The sequence below is a fragment of the Lactuca virosa genome, chromosome 8 (assembly GCF_052849685.1).
Source record: "Lactuca virosa cultivar CGN04683 chromosome 8, Lactuca_virosa_CGN04683_v6, whole genome shotgun sequence".
NCBI lineage: Eukaryota > Viridiplantae > Streptophyta > Magnoliopsida > Asterales > Asteraceae > Lactuca > Lactuca virosa.
This window is the reverse complement of record NC_136433.1, coordinates 263757124-263781325: the sequence shown is the minus strand read 5'-3', so window position 1 is coordinate 263781325 and position 24202 is coordinate 263757124. Positions and strand designations below refer to the sequence as shown.

The window sequence follows — 24202 nt, the reverse complement described above, 5'->3', positions numbered from 1 at the left end:
TATCATTAAACTAAGCCAAAGTGGCATTAAATACTAGAAATTACAAAGAGATAACAAACTATAGCTAGTAACAAGGAAAAGCTAGAAAAACGGAAATAGCTTAAGACTCGGTATTATCACGTGTGCAAATCCCACTTGACTTGACCCAGCCAGCTTTATTTGAATTCTTTTATTCTTGAGCTAAAGACAACTAAAATCCATCAAAGGCATTTAATATTACGTATGAAAACAAAATGTTATTGAGTCGGTAAACTTTATTTTGTGTTTCACAGCCACATATGCAAATTCACGCCATCGTAATTTAATTCTGCATCAGGCTTCAGTCCAAATATATGTAAGTTACCCAAGTTGGCAGCGCACATCATACGGCCCAAAATTACAGAAATTGTCCAGTTTAACGGCACATTATATAACCAATTTCTCTTAACTAGTAGGAATTAGCCGCACCGTTGGCGCTAAGGGTATTTTTTTTAAATACCAAATTAAATATATTTGGCTGATCTTGCAATGAACTAATGCAAAAGGTTGTAAAGGTTTGTAAGCGATGGTTTATGATGAAAATGAAAGAAAGAAAAAGCTTTGTTAAAAGGAAATCAAAAGAAGCCCATTTGTTACACATTCCTTATAGCTAAAAAATATTGAAAGCAACTATATCTCCCTACTGTTATGAACATCAAATTGTGGTACCTTACTATAGGTTCATGCGACATAGAATAAATCATTATTAAAAACTAATGTCACGTGCCCAAACTTGATGTTCAAACTGAAATATTAGACAAAAAAAAGTTGAATATAAAATGGGATATAGAAAAAGTTCATTCGTAATAAAGTTTTATCCACAATAGCATTGTAGTTTGTAAGTATGATGGTATAAAAAGGAAAAATATTACAAAATTTTAAAAAATTAGAATAAGCAAATGAAAGTAAGATGCTATATTGGATAACGACGCGAGTACATTCAACAGTCCTGCAAGAAAGGGGCAGAAAAGTAAATTTACTTGAGACACAGAACTGTAAGAAAGAGGTAGATGATAAAGTATAACGATAATGGTAAAGGGGAGGAAGGGAGTAAATTTTAAAAAAATGATATCAGCCTTCACGTAATGCTAAAGTTAATGTTATAAAATATAACGATAATGGTCATTTGTAAGTCTCTGTTTAAAAAAAGCAGATGCTAAAAGAAAAAAAAAACTTACACAATAATCAATAAAATTGTTGTTGAGTTCAAGTTTAAGCAAATTTGAGTTCTTGTTTAACAGCTCAACAATAGTCTGTCGCTTCCTGCAACATGGAAATACATCAGACTCTTTCACACAACAATTAACATATTGAAATTTTCAAATTTTATAAATAAAATAGATGAGAATGTAACTTCATGGGCAAAGTTGTCCATTGTCCCTATAGCATCCCTTCTGGACATGCACTTGTGATCAAACCTCCAATAAGCATTCTAACTATATGGATAACAAAGCAAGTAAAACGAAACACTATAAAATTCTTTTTGTATATATTATAAACATTAACAAATTTGACAATTGATAACTATTTGTAATTTTGTTACATCTAGAAACCAAAAAAATGACTAACACCCAACAAAACCTTACTTCTCAACGCACAACATAAAACATCATAAGTGCAATGCAACCATGTGGCACTAATATCACCATTGAATATGGATTTATCTTGCCTGAAGGAATTTGTAATTTTCTTGAAATCCATTCTACATAAAACATTTAAAAAAAAGGAGAAAATCAACATTAAGATTATTAGTTTGTCAATAAAGAAAAATACCTTTTGTTTAATATGTAGAAAAGATGTGAAAAAACACTTACTTTGTCAAATCAGATTCATCAACATCATCACCATCTCCTTGGTGTTTGACCATTTGAAGTTTCCTTTGACGTAGGCGTCACTGCACCACCAACAACAACCACAATCAACATTAATCCAATAATCTTTCACCATAAAGATTTAGAATTCTAATCAAGAACTATAAACTTACAAGAGATAGATGAAGCAGTATCAGAAAAAGGCATTGGATGAATCTGTTTTGCTCGGTTCATAAATTGGGGGGGGGGGGGGGGGGCAAAACAGGAAACATTATTTCCAATATTGAGGCGTGAAGAAACCATTGCCTGAGAAACACTATGAGGGAGATCAAGAGCTTTCACAACCAACAAATTGCATAAAATTAAAATTAAAAGAATGTTTGAAGGCCTGTGAAACATAAAAAAAAATGCAATTACTTAAACACGGTAGACATACACGACAAAGGGAAAGGCGATTTGATGTATCTTGAATTGTTGATGACACGTATATTGATGACATGGGAATCTGATATAGTTGTTATAATGATCATTTAATCTACCCAATTCCAGCTCCGAAGAAGATTTAGAAACCTATTCATATGAAAAAAATAGCATGACTGATGATTGATGACAGATAATAGAAACATGTACAAACCTGCAGCATATTTGATCTATAACAGATAATAGAAACATATTACCTTCTCTTAGGCATTTCCACAAACACTGCATGAGCACTTCCCTTTAGCATATTAACAGCCTCTATACAACAATTTTTTTCAACCGACATGTAGAATATATACCTTTCTGGAAGAAGTAAAGCATAAAAAGATGTAACAATCGATCAAGGAAAGGTTATAAAAACCTAAAAATTGACTAAACAAAAGAAAAACTTGACAATTAATCAAACAAAGGCCATAAAAACTTAAGAATCAACCAAATGAAATAAAAACTAAAGGATTAAATCAGAAAATCGAACCTGAGACAAAGCTCATAAAGGGGAAGTGATACCCTCGGCCCTCCTGAAAGAAAGACCAAGAAACCCCACCACCATAGCCGATACCCTGGAGGTAGAAGAAAACATTACCTTCAACTCGTTCTGAATCAGCCACCAAGAAGGAACATTCACACAGGAAATCAGAAAAAACAGAGGTGAACAGTTACGGTGGCGCTCAATCGGATACTGTTGTACGCCCTGCTATCAGCCATAACCTCTATTTCCTTCTACTCATGTGTTGCCGTCGTCGGCGACCTAATCCAAACTATGACCGGTTTGTGGTATATCCAAAAAGATGAAGCAGCAGTTGGTGGTGGCTGGTGGTTTGCTCTCGGTGTCAGAAGTCGAGAAAATGGTGGGGGCGGCGGCGGTGGGCAGTAGCCTGTATGAGCTACGACATGAATTTTTTTTGGGTGTAGAGAGAGAAGCGCAAAATTGGAAGGGAGATGTAATCGATGTCAAAAGAGAGTTTCAGGTTTATGAAGAGAACAACATGTGAAGGAAGAGGATCGACGTAGAAGAAGCGGAGAAGAGGTTTCTTGCATCTGAGGAAGAGTAAAGAAGCAAGAAAGAGGAAGTAAGGAAAACAAAAAGAAAGACTATTGGAGGAGGAGGGCGACAAGGTTGAGGATAAGAAGAGAAGAGAAGAATGGGAAGACGGAATTGTTATCGTGTCTTTAGAATGAGAATAGAGAAGAATGGGAAGATGGAATTGTTATTGTGTCTTTAGAACGAGAATAAAAACTTCGGTGGCAAAACAGGAAAGAGAAAAAAGTACACTGCTCACCAACTTTTTAAGCTTTTATGTATATATAAATTAGTTTGACAATTTACCCTTAACGTAACGAATTTTCTACTTTTCTTTCTATAAATCCTCCTACCCAATTAAATAATTATATGTGTCATTTTATTATACTTAAATATCATTAAATCGGCATTAAATGTGACACATGTTATCATTTAATTGGGTACAAAGATTTTTAGGAACAAAAAGTAGAAGGATATTTAATTTCTCATATATATATATATATATATATATATATATATATATATATATATATATATATATATATATATATATATATATATTTATGTGAGACAACCTATATGGTTAGATTAATGTGAGACAACCTAATTTTGTGAGGCCGTGAGACGCAATCATTGACACTCATTTGGTAGATAAAAAAAACATTTTTAAAATGCAAAATAATTGAAAATTTTGAATTGTTTTTTCAAATATTATTTTCGGAATTTATATTTTCCAAAAAATACCAAAAAAAATAAAAATAAAATAATATAAAATACATTTTTTTACATATTGTAGTAGAATATTAGAATATTCTACATATCTGACAAATCTAGTAGAATATTCTAACATTCTAGAAATTACATTATAATATTTACAGTGTAATATTCTATTAAATTATTTCACGTATTTTTCAAAAAAACGGTAATTTTTTTTTATTTTTTTATTTTTTTTGATTTTTTTTGATTTTATTATTTTTTTAGGTAATTAAAGTGACGAAAATAATAATTAAAAAAAGAATTTTCGGATTTTTCTTTTATTTTGCATTTTAAAATTATTTTTAGATTTGGTCTCACGGTCTCACAAAATTAGCATGATCTAAAATGAACCTGAACCTATATATATATATATATATATATATATATATATATATATATATATATATATATATATATATACACACACACATATATATATACAAGGGCGTATCTACCATACAAGAAGGTAGGTCCGAGGACCTACCTAAAATTTGAATTTCATTTATAATATATATACCACAAAAATTAGGAACTACCTTAAAAAAAATAGAGGACCTACCTTGAGTTTGTTTTTTAAAAAATGTCTTGAAAAATCATTTTAAAGGGGGCAAAAAATAAGTTATATGGGGTATTTGTGCTGTTAAATATATAGGGTTAAATATAATATATAGTTTTTATCAAACAATAAGGTATCAATGCACTAATAATCAACTAATTTTTCATTAAATCGTTCGGTTTTTTCAATTATATTTCAGTCGGTTTTTTTAAAAATTTTAATTGGTGGTGGCTGATCGGTTTTTTTTAGTTATATTTCATTAAATCGTACACGGCCCGACCCGACCCCTCACAAGTGTTGTTGATTTTTTTATCGGCTTCACTTAATTTGGGAACCACGTTATATTTTGTTCTAGATTCGCCACTGTATATATATATATATATATATATATATATATATATATATATATATATATATATATATATATATATATATATATATATATATATATATATATAGGCTTAGGTTATTTTGGTTTTACTAACTATTGTGTGCCAGAATGCACAGATCTGGACCGTCGGATGGAATAGAATCAAAGGTCATGATCTGAGGGTCTATGATATTAGAATATGATAACATGTACCATATAATCACACAAGTTTCAACATAAGGACATTTTAGTCAATTAACCTATATTAAAAAAGGAAATTTTCGGATTTTTAGGGATAATTAATTCCTTCATTTTTAAAAATCTAAATATTTTAAATTAATTCAAATTTAAAAATCCGATTTTATTCTGTCAGAATGATAGAATGCCAACCATAAACTAGTAAATATATTTTTCGATTTTATTCTGTCAGAATGGCAGAATGTCAATCATAAACTAGTAAATAAATTCTGAAAGAATACACAAAATCGATTCTTGAACTAATAATATACCAAATAATTACATTGTATGATTGTGATTCATTGAATAATAACAAACATTCTGAAAGAATAACAAGTATAATTCTTAAAAAATAACAACATTCTTAAACAATAAGTGTGATCATTCTTTAATTCATTCTTCAATCTTTTCCCATCAGGTCTTCAAGCCATTCTTCAAGCCATTTCTATCAGAAATTCGTTGCCAAATAATTTGTAGTGATACACTTGTAACAACTGCACATTAAACATACAAATAATTAACTACAATTCTATCAGAATACAACAATAATATTCTTACAGAATAAACTATTCTTGTAGAATGGTTTTGAATATTCTTAAAGAATTTGTATCATCAAGAATATACCACTGTAGTTAAAATGTCTCCTGCTTCATCTTCAGAATATTTGGCTTCAGCCTCCATCTCCAGCTCATAACCACTGTAATTAAAATGAAAAAGCAACCACCATTCTATTTCTAATTCATCTATTTTATTATCTCCATAAAATGGAAGAAATGGATGGCTTACCCTTCACTGACCAATATCAATGCCAGGTTTACCAAAAGTGACTGTGCAAGCCCTAATTTGTCAAGAATGGATGTGAGATGTGCGTATGGATGCTGCACATTTAGCTCAAAGTTTAGAGTTGTCAAAACCATTTGCTCATCTTTAAGCACCCGTTCTCGGTATTCATCAAACCAATCCTGTTTGAATAGTTAGTTGTACATTAGATAAAAACAATCATACAAAGTAATATAAAAAGATTGAATGATAATAGAAAGTTTAACAAGTCACCATGGGGGAGTAAATAGCAGAGCACATTGAAATCCTGCTAGTGGAAAATTTCAGAGGACACTCTCAATACATCATTCAGAGGACAAGGTGTCTCCTCCGACTTTGCAACAAGAAAAAGAGCAGCAGTAGCAATCAGCTGCAGCAAAATGTATAAAGATTATATATTAAATTCTTTCGGATAAAGGTTACATTTTGAAAGTAGAATAGAATAATAAAGGAAATAAGGCCTATATGCAATAAGTATTAACATCTAAGATAAAAAAATTTCTTGTCCAAAGAGAAATGGTAACTTACAAATCTGTCATGGGATGCATGAGACCTCTGGACAAAAAAATGGTGGCATAGAACCATAGCAATTCCAATAGTAGTTTGTGGACTGTAGTGAAATTGAAAGAAAGTTAATCTCAAACAAAAGAATAGACAAAAGTTTATGGGCTGTAGACGAAAATTTTTTAAGCCGCCAACATTGCTTAAAATACATGCTTACCTAGTGTTGATGGGAATATACCAAACTTCAATTGGTAGTTTACGGTGGAAAATTTGAAGTTTCGACCTGTGATAGCCTTAATTTAGGGTTCGACGGAGGAGCGCCGGTGTTTCATAATGACAAAATCAAGAATGATGATGGTGAAATCAAGCAGTCGACGGTGTGTGTTTGTTTGTACCGATGGTGAGGAATGAAGTTGCAGACCTAGCCCCTTCTCATCTTCATCGCCATTGAGACTGAAAAAAAAGTGAAGGATTACCAGAGAATATTGATTCAATGGTTACGTGTGTGTTTTTTTGTGTATGTGTGAAGACCATTGATAAATATACGGTATTTGTTACCTTAAATTTAGGGTATATATTAATTGAATTATGATTTTACCATAATTACGTATACTAAGTTTACCATTATACCATTTTTTAATTTATTTAATGATTTATTATTTCCTGAATTCTCATTGGTGCATACATGCACACAATAGTTGCTAGAAACATTTGAACCTAGCTCTCTCTCTCTCTCTCTCTCTCTCTCTTTCTCTCTCTCTCTCTCTCTCTCTCTCTCTCTCTATATATATATATATATATATATATATATATATATATATATATATATATATATATATATATATATATATATATAGGGAGTGGTTCAAATGAGAACCATAAAAGATTAAGAACCTAAGAACCCCCTTTTCATAAGTAACATGTATTGTGAATACTTATTAAATATGTTAAAAATCATGATATTTGTCATTTTGGTATGAAAAAAAGGGAAATTCGTAATTTTTATAGTATAATATTTTCATTTATACATACATTCTTATTTTAACACACAATTTATTAAAATACAACTTAATACAGTCCATTTACAGTTTAATATACAAAATTCACAACTTAATACAATCTATTTTACACTAATTGACATATTCATATAAGTTAAACTAAAACTCTATCACCACCACCATATGCTGCCATCAACCATCTTGTGCCACCGTTGCAGCCATCATTCATTGAAAATCAAATCTCTATATAAAGTCATGTATTTACAGTTTAAATACTATATTCACATTTTAATAAACATATTAATTCCCTCAATTTGAATTTAATGCAAAATAATTATCTAAAAACTAATACATTCTTACGTACTTATACAACAAAAATAAATAAATACATTCACAATAAAGTTAATAGAAAAATTCATACACAAATCATTATTATTTTAACACAAAATTATATAAAAAATTCACAACTTAATACAGTCAATTCACAACTTAATACAGTAAATTACAGTTTAATATTCATAATTTAATACACATAAATGTTATATATTATTAACTTAAAACTTATGTTTATAACTTCAGATAAACATTCACAATTTAATACAGTCAATTCACAGTTTAATAAAAAAAATTCACAGTTTAATACAAAAAAGTCACAACTTGATATATCAAATTCATAATTTAATACACATGAAAGTTATATATTATTAACTTAAAACTAATATTTATAACTTCCGATAAAATATTCATAGTTTAATAAAGCGTATTCATAGTTAAGTACAATAAATTCACAATTTAGTACACAAAATTATATATTTAGATCTATATTCTCAACTTAAAACTTATATTTAGACATTTTATTTAGAGGCATTTATATGTATTAAAATATAAATTTATTGTATTAAAGTATGAATAAAATTCACAGCTTAATATACAAAATTCATACTTTAATACACTACATTCACAACTCATTTACATGTATAAAATTCAAATCTAGATAACAAAAGTTTCAGATCACAGTTTAATAAAACATTTCAGATATTAATTCAAAACTTAATTCAATTTTTCAAACACTAAAATTCACAACTTAATGCATCAAAAAATCAGAATTTATAGTATAATACACACTTCAGACAACAATTCACAGCTTAATACAAAATTTTGAACACTTTGTTCATAAATTAAAAACTTACAGATCTCGTGAAGCATTTCATCAAACACCTTGTGTGCATATTGTTTTCGATCTGATGTGATTTATAGATCTGAGATTGTCATGTTTCTTAGAGTCTCCGGTTATTATAGATCTGAACAGATCTAACCAGACCCGAGAAATCTTTGTGCCTTTAACTTCAGATCTAACAAGATCTATGCTTGAAATTGCACCAAACACATCAGATCTGACCAGATCTAACCAAATCCGAGAAAGCGGTGTGATTTTGCTTTAGATCTGAAAGATCGATGGTAGTTTATGACTTTTCCGACGTCTTTGGCTTCAGATCTGAAAGGTTGAGAGAGGCGACACAATGTTTTCTGGTGGTTAGGAGAGTTCAGGGGTCGGAAGGTGGTCGGAAATGAAGCATAACTCATAGATCTGAAGCTATACAAGGCTGACGTCGATGGTTATGAAGACGGTTAACCGAAGCAAATACAATGGAGGTCGTCGGAGGTTAGATGCTAGTCGCAAACAGTGAAGGCTTCAGTTCGACTGTAATGGCAGTAGCTGACATCGATGTTACAGATCTGATAGTGGTTTGACGTTATCAGCAGCAACGGTCACCGGATCATCGACATTGGTGATCGTCGGAGGTCGCATCGTCGTCCCCGGTGGTTGTGGCGGCGGTTGAGGAGTAACCGGTGGTGGAAATCAAAATGAGACATTAGTTGAGTTATTGAAGCTTGATGAGAGAGAGAGAGAGAGAGAGAGAGAGACCAAATCCAAGTCTAGATCTGATTTTGAATATAAGGAGTATTATGTAAAAAGTGGGTTAAATTTAACAAGGATGGTTCTTAGATGGTTCTTAACCTTTTAGGGTTCTCATTTGAACTTTTCTCTCTTTCTCTCTCTCTCTCTCTCTCTCTATATATATATATATATATATATATATATATATATATATATATATATATATATATATATATATATATATATATATATATATATATATATATATAGTACATTATAAAAAAAATCTCACTGTTTCTAAAAATAGCTTCCATATAATAATAATATTTTTTAAGACGTTCAAGACTTTAAGCTTAATGTACAACCAATTATAATTTAAATAATATTAAAATTTAAATGAGATTTTATCGTCTAAATTTATAAGCTGGAGGTATAATCTAATGCACAAATTTTATCCGCATACCAAATCGGATTATCAAACATATACATATGTAATTTGATTTTTATTCCTTAAATATCTCAACTTAACCGCTTGAATATCTGTAAATTGAATCGATCAAAGTTGACCCTATATTCTCTCGCCTTCATCGAATTGAATCAGTCAACAAGAGATATATGCTTCATAGCCTCTCATCAGTCATCTCTCAAAGAACCATCCCTATATGTGACGCCATTTCTTCTCTGGAAGGCAACAATATACAAGAATCTACTCTCTTCATCGCCTCTCACTACCAAGAAAAAACTGATTGAACGATGGTGATTGTGGCTAAAAATAGTTAATCGGCTTCAAAACCATCTACAGCCACTCCCTGCTATGTTCACCACTATCTACAGCCACTCACCACCAGCCAACCTCGGCCACCGCTATACGAGATTAAGCGCTCTCTCTCTCTCTCTCTCTCTCTCTCAAGCCATACAGATCTCAGGCTGTCATCTTCCCTGCTTCATAACCACCATCACCTCATTACTCTCTTAGAAAACCTAAGGATCTATGCACCACCGCCGCCTTATCCTTAAAACCGGTGTTGATTCCTCGAAGATTTGAAGGCAGATTAGTCAGGTAATGTAAGTTTTCTTTAATAGTTTACGATTGTGGGTTTCATTTACAAATGATTCTTGACTAAACCCACAAATTGCAGGTGGGTTGATCTGAATCTACGTTTGAAGGTCAGATATGGTTCGATTTTTCTTTGGGGTTGAGTTTGGGATTTTTACTCCATTTTTGTTTAAATATCAGATACTGGTTTGGGATTTGCAGGTCAGATGCTGATTCCTGATTTTTTTCTCATTTGAGCAGATCATGAAAAGCTGGTTTCAAGTTCCATTCAAGTGTAATTTGCCTTTTGTCAACCTACCTCACACAAAACGATCGCACCTGTATGAATACGCTCATGAAGAAATCTAGCAAGTTTTGGGGCTGATGTATGATATATCCTATATTCAATTTGGTTCTCGGGTTATGTTTTTTCTCATTATCGATGGGAAAATTAGAGAAGATTTGTCTTTATCTGTTGTAACTTGTAAGTTTGATGTGCCTCTGATTCATTTATTCTAGCCTTTTCCACATGTTTTATTTTAGTTTTTTTCCAGGTTTTGAAGGTAAACAAATGAAGTTTTGTATCAGTTGGACTGGCCTTCTAATTTCTTCTATGGCGAGAGTATTGTTGATTTCTTACCAAAACTATGACATATATGCTATTTCAAAAATATATGTTGTATTGATTTTTGGGTTGGATGGTCAGATCTACCTAGATCTATACATAGCAGATGATACCAATAACTTTTGATTAAATCTTGTGGTTTTTATCCGGTAATCATATTTCTGATTTTGTTTTTTATTTTGTGCAGGTTGTTTGGTTATGGGTTTGAATTTATGGATTTGGGTATAAGAACATGTTAACGTTTCAATATTATTTGGTTATTGACTGTCTGATAGAGTAAAAGTTGAACTCTTTTGTTGTATTTTTATAAGTTTACATTTCAATTTTCAGGTGAGGTGTTTGTATAAATCTGAATCAATTAAAAGTTCTTTGAATCTTCAAGTTTCAGAAGGCTAAAATGGTACCCATCAAAAAGTTTTGGCAGAAATGAGTTTCTTACTACTTGGAAGAAAAAGGGAAATGGAGATAGATGGTAGTTACGATTGATGCTTTTCTAATAGATGTACAAAGAAAATGCACGAATCTGATTTTCAAATCTGAATATGTGTATCTGATTTTTTAAATTTGAATACATGTATGTGTGTGTGATTTTAAGAAAAAAGTTATCAACTATTTCTATATAACTATTATATTCAAAAGAAAAGAATAAGAAACAAGATATTCGGAACTGTATATTTAAATTTGAAAAAGGACAAAATTTGAAAAAGGATAAGAGATACATGTTTAAACAAAAAAAGATGATGGTTTTTGTTGTTTCATGTATGGTATTTGTATGGCCTAAAATTTAAAAATAACTCAGAGAAAAAAAACATCATCTTTGATCGCATTTGGTTATGATATATAAAAATAAAGGCTAATTCTTCTTTAAAACTGTCACTTAGGATGTATTTGATCAAATTTGGTTATGATAGTCATGTAGGATGTATTTGATCATATTTGGTAATGATATTTAGGTAAATTGTTTAAAAATAAAGGTAAATAATCATATTATGATTTTTAAAAATATAAAATTATAATAAAAGAATAAAATTTTATACTAACGGATAATTTGCTTTATTAGTAACGTTTAATTAATTTGTGTCATACTTTTATCTATAATCTTATTTTTCCCTTTTTCTAAAAAGCACACCCTCAATAAATATTTTTAATATTTTTTAATTGTTTTAGTTGATGGAAAATATGTTAAATGTATTTAGCAACAATTAAGTAACTTTTATCAGATTATAGTGTATTACCACTATCATTATAAGATAAAGTTTAACATATATTTTTATTAAAACCAAAATCACAAGTTAAACATTTTACGTCTTCTTTAAAAATTCATAATTTTATTAACTTACATATTTTTGTCAAATAAATAACTAAATTACACGAATAGTCCCTTTGGTTTGGGATATTATGTACATTTGGTTCCTAAACCCTATTTTTTTTAACTCCGAGCATCTAATGGCTTATTATTGTTTTGAGTTTAGTACTTACGAACCCGAAATGTCTTTTTTATTTTCTGTTTAATTTACTTCTGATTTATTTATTACAATTATAAAACTTAAATTTGGTCCATTCCTTACCATACCCCTTTATGTCTTTATCGTGGTTTCTATTTTCTGTTTAATTTACTTATGATTCATTCATTACAATTATAAAACTTAAATTTGGTCCATACCTTACCATACCCCTTTATTAAACGTTCTTTGTTGATCACCATCCCATGTCACTGCCGCAAACAGCATTGCAATGTCATGAACGTAGCCAGAAACTATCTGCGGAAAGGAACTATGTGGCAAAAAACAATCTACCAAAAGATCGAAAGAAACTATCCGCCGTCAAAATGAAACTAATCTCCGAGTGGAAACTGTATGTCGAGAGGAACTAGCTCGTGTCGCCGCATCGCACGGGTAGCCTACTAGTATATATATATATATATATATATATATATATATATATATATATATATATATATATATATATATATATATATATATTGGTGAGATCGATTGAGAACTCATAGTTTTCCGAGAACCCGAGAACTAAAGGTGGAGCGTTAGATCAAAATTAACTCATTAAGGGCGTGATCGTAATCTTACTGATCTCATTTAATGTTTAATTTTTTGTGTTATTGGAAATATTTATAAAAAGTTATAAAAATTAACATAATAAATCAAATTTCGGATTTTTTTAAATAATTTTCGTTTTTTTAAATAATTGGAGATTTTTTTGTTCAAAAAACATGAATTTTTTAAAAAAACTGAAAAACTGCAAAAAAATAAATTTAAAAAACTGATTTTTTTTTAAATTGCATTTTTTTTTTCATAAAAGCTGCAATTTTTTCAAAAAAAAACTGCAATATTTTAAAAAAAACTGCAATTTTTTTTTACAAAAACTGCATTTTTTCAAAAAAAAACTTGCATTTTTCTAAAAAAGTAAATTTTTAAAAATCAGTAAATTAAAAAGAAAACTAGAATATTTAAAAAAAACTCTAATTTTTTTAACAAAAAAAAAAATAACGTTTTAGGTGCATATATGCATAATTTTTCAAATGCATATATGCATATTTCTTATACTATAGTATTCGTAAGCAAATTATAAAAAATCTTATTTTTATTAATCAATCTATAAAAATAATAATACAAATATTTTATTCGATATAAAATAAAAATATAAAAAATAAAAAATGCTACAAAGATTCACAGTGTTATCATTTCTTCATATCTAAATTTGCATATTTTCTTCAATTTATCACTTTTTACATCTTCAAAATTTTCCACAAATTCTTCAAAATCTACAAAAAAAAAATGATTAATGCAAGAACACTCATAAAAATGCATATGTATATATCATTTAAGATTCACATGCGATTATATAATGTGATATTCACACGTAATTGTATCTTTATTTAAATGTGAAATTCACAAGAGAATAAAAACGAATAACACTCACACAAAATGCATGTGTGCATATTGACGTAATTCATATGTGATTCACTCGTGACTTACATATGAATTACATGTGATTTACATGTGAATTACATGTGATTTATATGTGAATCACATGTAATTTATATGTGATTCACTTGTGAGTTACATGTGATTCATATGTGAATTACATGTTATTTATATGTGAATCACATGTGATTTATATGTGAATCACATGTAATTCATATGTGATTCACTTGTGAATTACATGTGATTCATATGTGAATTACATTTGATTAATATGTGAATCACATGTGATTTATATGTGAATCACATGTGATTCATATGTGAATCACATGTAATTCATATGTGAATTACATTTGATTTTTATTGATCGGACATGTAATTTAACTAACTGGCTAGGTTACTGTAAAGGAATTACATGTGATTCAAGAACAACAATTAATCAATAAAAAAAGAACAATTTTTAGTAACTTTTTTAATTATTTTTGAAGAAATGAAAATTTTTAGTTAACTTGAAAAGTACATGGATTTTGGCTTTGAATCATAGATTACTAATAGTTAAAGACGTAAAGATACTTTAGACATACATATTTGGTCTGTAATTTGCAATCATAGAATAAACAAAGTGTAGCTAGTTATACTTCAACATCATATAGTTGTCCGTGATAATATTTCCAACTATGTGAATGCTTTCCGGTAATAATTGAGTGCAATTTCAAGAGCCTATCCATCAATCATAAAAGCCACATCCTGCAACAAAATACATACATACCTTCTAATTAAATTTAAATCAAACAAACACAACAAGTAATTGCATCAATAATAAATGTAAGTCGTTTGTTATCTTAGGTTCTTCTTTTGTTATCCTCATTGTAAATTTAAATCAAACAAACACAACAAAATACCATGATCTTTTACAAGCTAATAGTTAAAGATGTAAAGATACTGAAAAATTGAAACAGAATCTAGCATCACCTTAAGCATGTCTCTTTTGACCATATTAGCATTCATCACCATTTTTTGAAGAAAAGTGTTGTATGTGTGATTGTCATCAAAACCAGTCTGCATACCTCCATAAGCAACTTTTCTCCATTTTCTTTGGCCATTGATATCCTCCATTGCCCCAAATAACTAAATCCAATAAACAATGCAACTATTTTAGGATTGTATGTTCTACAGTAATCTAGTGTCTATAGATATGAATGAAATCAGAAAATATGTTTGTATCTATAAATATGCATAATATTAGAAAACTATGGAGAAAAAATGTCTTTTGGTGGTGATGGAGATGGATCTTCCAGGATCTATTAAGATGTGGGAAATAAAAATTTATATATCAGCAAGAATAACAGAAAAAACCAATATACTACAGTTGATAAAATTACCTGTAACATAAGATTAACAGGTCCTTCATTTGTTGTATAAGAAAATTCACCAGTGCCACACTCAAAAAGAGCAAGACCAAGGCTCCAGATATCAGCTGGATATGAATAACTTTCATTTCTGATTCTTTTAGGTGACATGTAGGTTACAGTTCCCACAAATGTAGCACACTGAAAAAAGGAACTAGGAATATTACAATCACATTTATTAATAATCGTTAGCTACATGCTATATTTGATACAAAATGAATAGTAGATAACACCAAAGATAACAGGATGCCAAACAACCTCAAATCAGAGCAAAATTCAGCAGCAAAATAGTTGTAAAAGCATTAATGAAACAGAGATCATGCTAATTGATAAAAGATATATGAGTCAAATATTGTCTGATACATAAAATATCATTGCATATACGACATTTTTTTTGACCAAATGCATACTGATGGTATATTTTAGTTTGGAATTGTGATTTGTGAGAGATATAACTAAAATCAATTACATGTCCACATCAACAAAACGAATAAAATCAATCTCTTTTTTATGTTACTGTTTATTGGCAAGCCGCTGAAGGATTTGAAACTCTAATTTGATATCAATTTTGTTGGTTTCTAAACCCTAACCGAATGACATGGTCAAACCCATGCCTATTTCAGTAGGATTTTGGGGAACGACATGATAAAACAGATTCGCAACTCCAATTTCAGTCACCAGAAAATCATAGATGAAGAAACCCTAACTTCATTGGAGAGGTGAGGAAGTGAGGAGGACGTACTTGAGAGAGAGATTTACGAAGGATTTCAGATTCAAAATGCAAATAAAATAAATACTTACAGAAATTGTTCATGATCGACGAAAATGAAGCCTAAATCATTGGAGGATTTCAGATTCAACATCAATCGGTTATAATGACTATGAAATATGGATCGATTATGGATCCTTGTCTGAAGCCAAGAAGGAGACGATGAAGAAAGTGATATGCCGATGCAGGTGGTGGTCGCTGGTTGATGTATAATCCTTCAGATTCGGCGAGGATACTATCACCACCAACAGAGGAAAAGATGGAGCAAACGTCGTGACCGGAGAGAGGAGGGAGACGGTGAGGTCGAGTGGACGACATACGTGAGAGAGAGGAGAGAAAGAGAGATAGAGATAATGAGTTTTAGGGATGTGAAAATCTCATTCCCAGTTTACCCTCACGATTTTTGTTAAAAGCCCATATACACCATTCAAGCTTTTGTTAATTACGAGATTGCCATAAAAAATCAGAGCCCTTAAAATTTTTGATCTAGTGGTCCACTTTTAGTTCTCAAGTTCTCGGGAATATATGAGTTCTCAAATGATCATTTTTTTTCTCTCTCTCTCTCTCTATATATATATATATACATATATATATATATATATATATATATATATATATATATATATATATATATATATTGTGGATTCTTTAGAAAAAGCATAACCCTAGAAGAAGAAAAAATACATAACCCTAGAATTTAGAATCAATAGAAAAACATACAAAAAATACTTTGAGATATGTAATTTTTTTTGACTTTATAGAAAACACATAACTGTAGAAAAAGAGAAAATGCATAACCCTAGAATTTAGAACCAATAGAAAAACATACAAAAAAAAAAATACTTTGAGATATTAATGTTTTTTTGACTTTATAAACATTAAAGTCATACACATGTGTATATATATATATATATATATATATATATATATATATATATATATATATATATATATATATATATATATATATATAGTTTGGGTTCTCTAGAAAACGCATCACCGTAGAAGAAGAGAAAATGCATAACCTTAGAATTTAGAACTAATAGAAAAACATACAAAAATTACTTTGAGATATCTAATCTTTTTTGACTTTATATACAATAAAGTCGTGTATGTATGTGTGTGTGTATATATATATATATATATATATATATATATATATATATATATATATATATATATATATATATATATATATATATATATATATATATATAACTCAAAAATATGAGGAGTGCAATGACAAATCTTTACCACTTATTTGTGAAATTGAATTGTTTGGATTTTTTGTTAAAAAATGATTGTTTCTTTAAAATGAGGGGTTGATTATGTAAATCAGAAAAATATGGGAGAGGGAATAAGTAAATAAGGAAGGTCAATATGGTAATTAGAGTTGGATTTAGACACGTCTATACTCACATGAACAATGCCTCACGTGACCCCACCCATTTTATTTGTTGGCCATAACTTTTTTGTTCTTTGAAAAAGTAAACTCTGAAATTGATAAAGTTTTCAAAATTTAACTCTTTGCAAATAATCAAAATCATGAAAATTTGAAAAAAATTATTTTTATTTCTAATAAAAACCCAATTTTTTTTCAAAAGTTATGAAAAATTAAATGTTAATTCTAATCATTATACCAGTGACTTTGTAAAAACAATTTTCAAAAAATAAGTTGTTGAAGTGTTTGTATTTTAATTTTAAGAAGTATTTTTTTATAGAATATAATGAATGTTTTTATCTAAATTCAGAAAATTAAATGATCGAGTTTTTTTGTAATACTATTTTAGTGAGATTGTAAAAGGAAATTTTTGAAAATATTATTTTAAGATATAAAAATATTTTGATTTGTTAAATATTTATATTTTAATTTTAAGTTTTTATGATGTAATAATATTTTGATTCAAATATTTTATAATCCTTAATTGTGTTTTTTTAATGATTAAAATTAAATAATTCAAAATATATAATGATCCAAAAAGTTGTATTGAAGAAAAACTTTATTTAAAAAATGTTTGAACATAATATGATGCTGAGATAATTCAAAATATTTATGATTCAAAAAAAATTTATGATTCAACATTTTCATGATTCTTAAATTGTTATGATCTAAAAATATTTTAACTTGAGTATTTTATGAACCTTAAATATATTTTTTATAATTCAAATTAAATGATTCATAATATATAACGATCGGAAATTTATTTTTGAACAAAAACTTTATTTAAAAATATTTTTATTCGCCAAATTACGATTCAACATGTTTATGATCATTAATTTGTTATGATCTAAAAATATTTTTATTCAAATATTTGATGATCCTTAATTATATTTTTTATGATAAAAAGTAAAATGATTCAAAATATTTAATGATCTAAAATTTGTTATGGAAGAAAAACTATATTTAAAAAATGTTGAACACAATGTGGTCTAAAATGAGATGATTAAAATAAAGAGTTAATAAACGTTTACAACCATTTATTTGTCCGTTGATCGCTTTAAATTCCAAAGTTTTGGATTGGTTCCTTGATTACTTGATTAATATATATATATATATATATATATATATATATATATATATATATATATATATATATGATTTTAATGTTTATAAAATTAAAAAAGAAAAGAAAAGATTAGCTATCTCAAAGTACTTTTTTTGTATGTTTTTGTTGGATGCCATCTTGTAGGGTTATGCATTTTCTAGTAAACATCCCATTAGATAACAAGCTTGCTATTCACGTATTTCATTATATTACCATAAGGTTAAGTAGTTTTTGCTAGATCTTGCAACACCGTTGTAATCATTCAACAATGAGTCTATCAATGAAATCTGTTGTGAATGTTCAATCTGAATTTTTCTTTGATTCTTTGTGTGATAAAAGTTACGTATGGTTAATTAAGTTTTAGACATGTCCCCATAATTGGACGAAAATATTATATCAGGATGGTACCTGTGTGCATGAGGTAGATGTCTATTAGCACAATTTTAAGGTAGGTAAATTCATTTTCCTACTCTGACCTAGACTTGGAGTGAAATTCTAAGTATAAAAATATAATATCGGTAAATAATTGATCTGAGATAGTCAAATGGAAAAAAGATTAAATATTTTTGAATAGATCCTATATAAAGGTGCTAATACCTAAGTTACTAATTTAAATAGACCACACATTTCATACATGTTGCATACATATAAGTGCGATTTTGAAAATAAAAGCTTTTGAAAGTATAGTAAATAGTTTATAAAATCTTTTGGAAATAAAGTTAAATGTTCGTAAAAGTTTTTGAAACCATAGGAAAAAGATTTGTATAAGCTTTTGAACGAATAGTAAACGACTATGCATACAATTTTGAAAAGTAAATAAAAGAGTTTTACTATGTTGTTGAAAGTATTTTCTTGTCTAAACCTATCGATCACGAGATGTTTTCGTTGTACACATTTTCTTTTATGCCATGTATATCAGGTTGTGTTTAAAGGATTAGAAGATCATTGTTAACATGGTAGAATCATCATGAGAAATAGTTTGAGTGGAGTTTCTTATAGACTCCTTGTAATGATCTTTATTTCTATTCCTATTTTCTTGGCATGGTTGATTAGTTGATATAAATTTGGTAACACCGAAGTTTAGTTATTACTATACAAAAATTTTTGTTGGACCACATTTTTGTAATGCAGAACTATATGTCATGATATGTTTTGAAGCCATTTAATTTAAAAGGATTAAAGAAAATAGGGTGTTTCAACAACCATCAAGTCATTGTGTTCTTTATGTTATTCTCCTAGTTAAGAGAAGGTTGTTGTCTATTTAGTTACTATCTTTGTTATATAGGTTGTTACTCTTGAATAATTTCTTCTTTTGTTTGATACTTTCATGTTTTTTCAATCAATCTTCTTAACATAGATCTTTTTTGATTAATAATGATCGTGTTTGCTTAATCCTTTGGTATAGTAATGCTAGTATTAGATGTATATTGCTTGTTTCCTAACTTTGTGTACAAACCGGGGGTTTAGTACTCAGTTAATTATCACTATGATGAAATAAGAAAGTATATTTTTCCATATACTTAATGTTAGTGTGTAATTTTTACCTCCTCTAATAAGGATAAGTGAAGTAATGGTTTTCCTTATTTCAAGAGATTCTTATTGTGCATTCTTCTTTCTTGCATTTTTAAGTAGGAACTAATTATCATAGATTCATTAAGTATGGTTATATTTTTGAGAAGCCAACTCTCTTAACCCTGGTATATTTTTTTATTTCACATTTATGATTTAATAGGTGACATGTGTGTAAAAATAGAAAAGGTTTTCAATGATAATTCCATAAACATCTTGTCTTTCTAAGTCATATATATATATATATATATATATATATATATATATATATATATATATATATATATATATATATATATATATATATATATATATATATATATATATATATATACACACATAATCCAAGAACTACATTTATAAACCTAAAATTTTCTCAAATTCCTAGCATTCTACATTCTGGAAATCTATTAACTGTGTAATTTGTGAAGTGTATGTGTATCGTTACCGTATGTCTCAAAGATATTATATTGGCATTCCCAGTTCATTCTCATATTTCCTCCTATTTTTTTACTTGTGTCATTATTTCCAAGCACCTAATCCCCTACTTTGAATGCTCTATGGTTGACTCTCTTACTATAGTAGTGCTTCGTGCTATCCTTGTAGGCGTCCTGCAACATATATGATATTTTCGTTTTTCCATGACTGTGTAGGTTGAGTATTAGACCTTTCTCAACTGGGCGTGATTAAAAGTTCTTGAATCGAGGTGTTTCTAGGATTATCTCCGGAGGCAGTACTGCCTCATATTTATAAGTTAGGATGAAAGGTGTTTACTTTGTTCTTGTTCGCACGACCGTTCAGTAAGACCATAGTATGCTTGATAGCTCATCTACCTATATTTCCTTCGTCTTTCCTAACCTTGTTTTTAATCTTGACATTATAGTACGACTGTTCAACTCAGTTTGTCCATTGTCTTAAGGGTGTGCTACTTAGGTGAAACATTGTTGTATCCCCAAATTAGCAAACCTACTTTTCCTATGGTATTCCTCAATTTCCTTTCTATTGTCTCTTACTACCACTCTTGGAATTCAAAAGTGTGTTAATATTTATATTGAATCAACCTGAATCATGTTACAACATTTGATTGCTGCTAGTGGTTCTGTAACGCCCGCAGATTCAGGCTAGTCAATTTAGAGACAATGAGCATCAAAAATGAGTTTTTTATGGAAGATTATTTAGAAGGAATAATCTTAACCAAGTGGTAGTATATGTTACAAGGGTTTCGTACATATAAAGAACGCTGAAATCCGAGTTATAACGAAGAAGTTATGACGCGTCGAAGTTTTACGGCAAAACCAGCACGACACTGGGATACGTAAATAGTGAATTTACGATACATGACTTTTTAGCATTAGTGATCTAATCGAAAGTTGTAGTATACGTTAAATCGAGAACATACAAAAAAAGAACGCCCAAATCTGACTTCGTATGAGGAAGTTATGAATTTTCTAAGATTTGGCATAGCAGTGCACGGCCCGAAACTCGAATTTTAGATCGAGTGGTTTTTGGAAAACGCGACCTAAATGAGAATTGAATATCTCATTAATAGGAACTCAACGACAAAAAGACAGACGAAAACGGAGTCCGTATGTAAAAGTTATGAATTTTACGCGCACATTTAACAATGTAATCACCTCCTATTGTTAAATTTAAGATCGGTCGAGAATTAGCCGACGGAGTCAAAAGGAAAGTTGTAGATCTTATTTTTACCTACGCGTGGATATAAATAACGTCGAAAGAGGATCTCGTATGCGAAAGATATGGACGAAGCTTAGTCTCTACTTTTCGAGCGCGGCGAATTCGATACAGTTTTGTAAATCTAAGATAGAATGAGAATTAGTCAACGGGGTCTAAATGAAAGTTGTATTACTTGTAAATACCAAAGCATGGATATAAAGAACGTCGAGAATAGAGCTCGTATGAGAAAGATATGGACGAAATTTAGTCTCTACTCTTCAAGCGCGGCGAATTCGATACAATTTTTTAAATCTGAGCTACAATGAGAATTAGCCGACGGGGTCTAAATGAAAGTTCTAGTATTCGTAAATACCAACGTGTGGATATAAAGAACGTAGAAAACGGAGCTCGTACGCGGAAGATACGGACGAAACTTAGGGGCTACTCTACGATAAAACCCCTATAAATAAGAGATGAACTCTTCATATTTTCTTCACACCATAAGCCTTTCTTTCTCTCTCTAACTTCTTTCTAGCCTCCCTAAACCCCTCCCAAGTCTAGGGAACCTCCCTAGCACGAGAAGGAAGACCCAGAGTGCCCGACGGCTCCGAGAAGAAAAACGTTCGGCTCGAAAACGCTGCTCCAGCGAAGCCCGATTTTTAATAAAAAAACCCGCTGTAAGTGAGCTACGCCTACACTATTTCTAATATAGCTTTTATTTAAATATACTAATGTTATTAGGACCTTATAATAATTATTTGGGCTATTATTATGAGTTATATAAGTGTCGTTATAATATCTTTTTAACCACTCGCGGTACGGGGAATCTGGTTTGGAGGGCCGCTTGGGTTGCTGGATTCAGAAGTGCTATATGCCAAAATGATCCTGCCCTCCGGTGTTTCATGTCTAGCTCCTGTCTGTACATAGTGGGTGAAGAGTATTGTTTAACGCTTATATAATAGTAATAATAGTTAGACTATTAATTAGTCTCGGTGAATATTAGCCTAAACTCTAGTGGTAATGATACTAGGTTTTGTCCAAGAAAAATTGTTTTGAGTAAACGAAGTGTTGTCCGAGTACCAAGTCACCACCTTACCAGGTGAGTGCATAGTTACTTTCATCTTACACATAGATATGAAGTATTTAATATAAACTACGTGCTATGTGTGCATATTGTCTGAATACTTGCTGTCTATGCTGGTGAAAGATTTTTATACATGTTTTAAATGATTTAAACTGTATATGTATTTTATATCTACAAAAATGTTGGGGTAAAACATGGGTAGATGAAATATGAGTTGGACGATAAGTTGAGAGGTAATATAGACCATGAGGTAAGGGTGAGAGGTGGACGATGTGAGAAGCCTTTTTCCAAATGTTGGCCCCGTCATCTAGCAGAGTATGGATGATAACCACAGACTATTCTAGACAGTCCAGTGGAACACTAGCAGGCTCACAACCTGTAGGTGTTGTGAACGATGTGTTCACCGGTGTACTCTAAAAACCCATTGACCTGTATTGCGAGTGGAATCTCGAAAACGATACTGTCAATAAACGAGATAACCCTGACAGATGCGCCTAAAGGACTCTACCGACAGAAGCGCCTAATAGAGAACCTCATAACCCCGACAGATGCGCCTAAAGGACTATACCGGCAGATGCGCCCCATAAAGAATGTCACAATTTTGGCAGCTGTGCCTAAGTGATAATATTAGCAGCTGTGCTTGACAGATGTCTGATTAGCAACGATGAATTTCGTGCCTGTTCCTTAGGACAATCGTTAGGAATGAATGAACGAGGAATAGCTGATTCTTAGGGTAGATCCTTAAGAGTAAATAAGATAATGGGGATGGGTAATTGGGTTGATTGATTGTTTGATGATTAAACATAATGATTATATTATTGTGGGTTGAAAACCCTATGTACTCACCAGGTTTCCCAACCTGACCCACTCAAGCTTATTTGTATCACAGGTGTAGATACGAAGCCACTTTACACTGAGAGATTTAAAAGAGACGTAGATCACTAGTGTAAATAAATGTAAGTTCTCTTTATGCTTATGTTTCTGTAGTGACAATGACATCCCAAGGGTTTAAAAGGAATAAAAATAAATTTCTTCGGAAGTGCTTTGATAATGTATTTATCATGTTTTTCTAGGAACA

The 24202-nt window shown here is 30.0% G+C and overlaps 1 long non-coding RNA gene across 1 annotated transcript; it reads right to left on the bottom strand.

The window, feature by feature from the left end:
• Positions 1–810: 810 nt before the first annotated feature.
• Positions 811–1720, bottom strand: LOC145134911 (uncharacterized). The gene is made up of 3 exons (XR_013719417.1): positions 1605–1720; positions 1197–1454; positions 811–967 (listed from the first exon to the last, which is right to left on the bottom strand). It is a non-coding gene; the product is annotated as an uncharacterized LOC145134911 (long non-coding RNA).
• Between the last annotated feature and the right edge of the window lie 22482 nt (positions 1721–24202).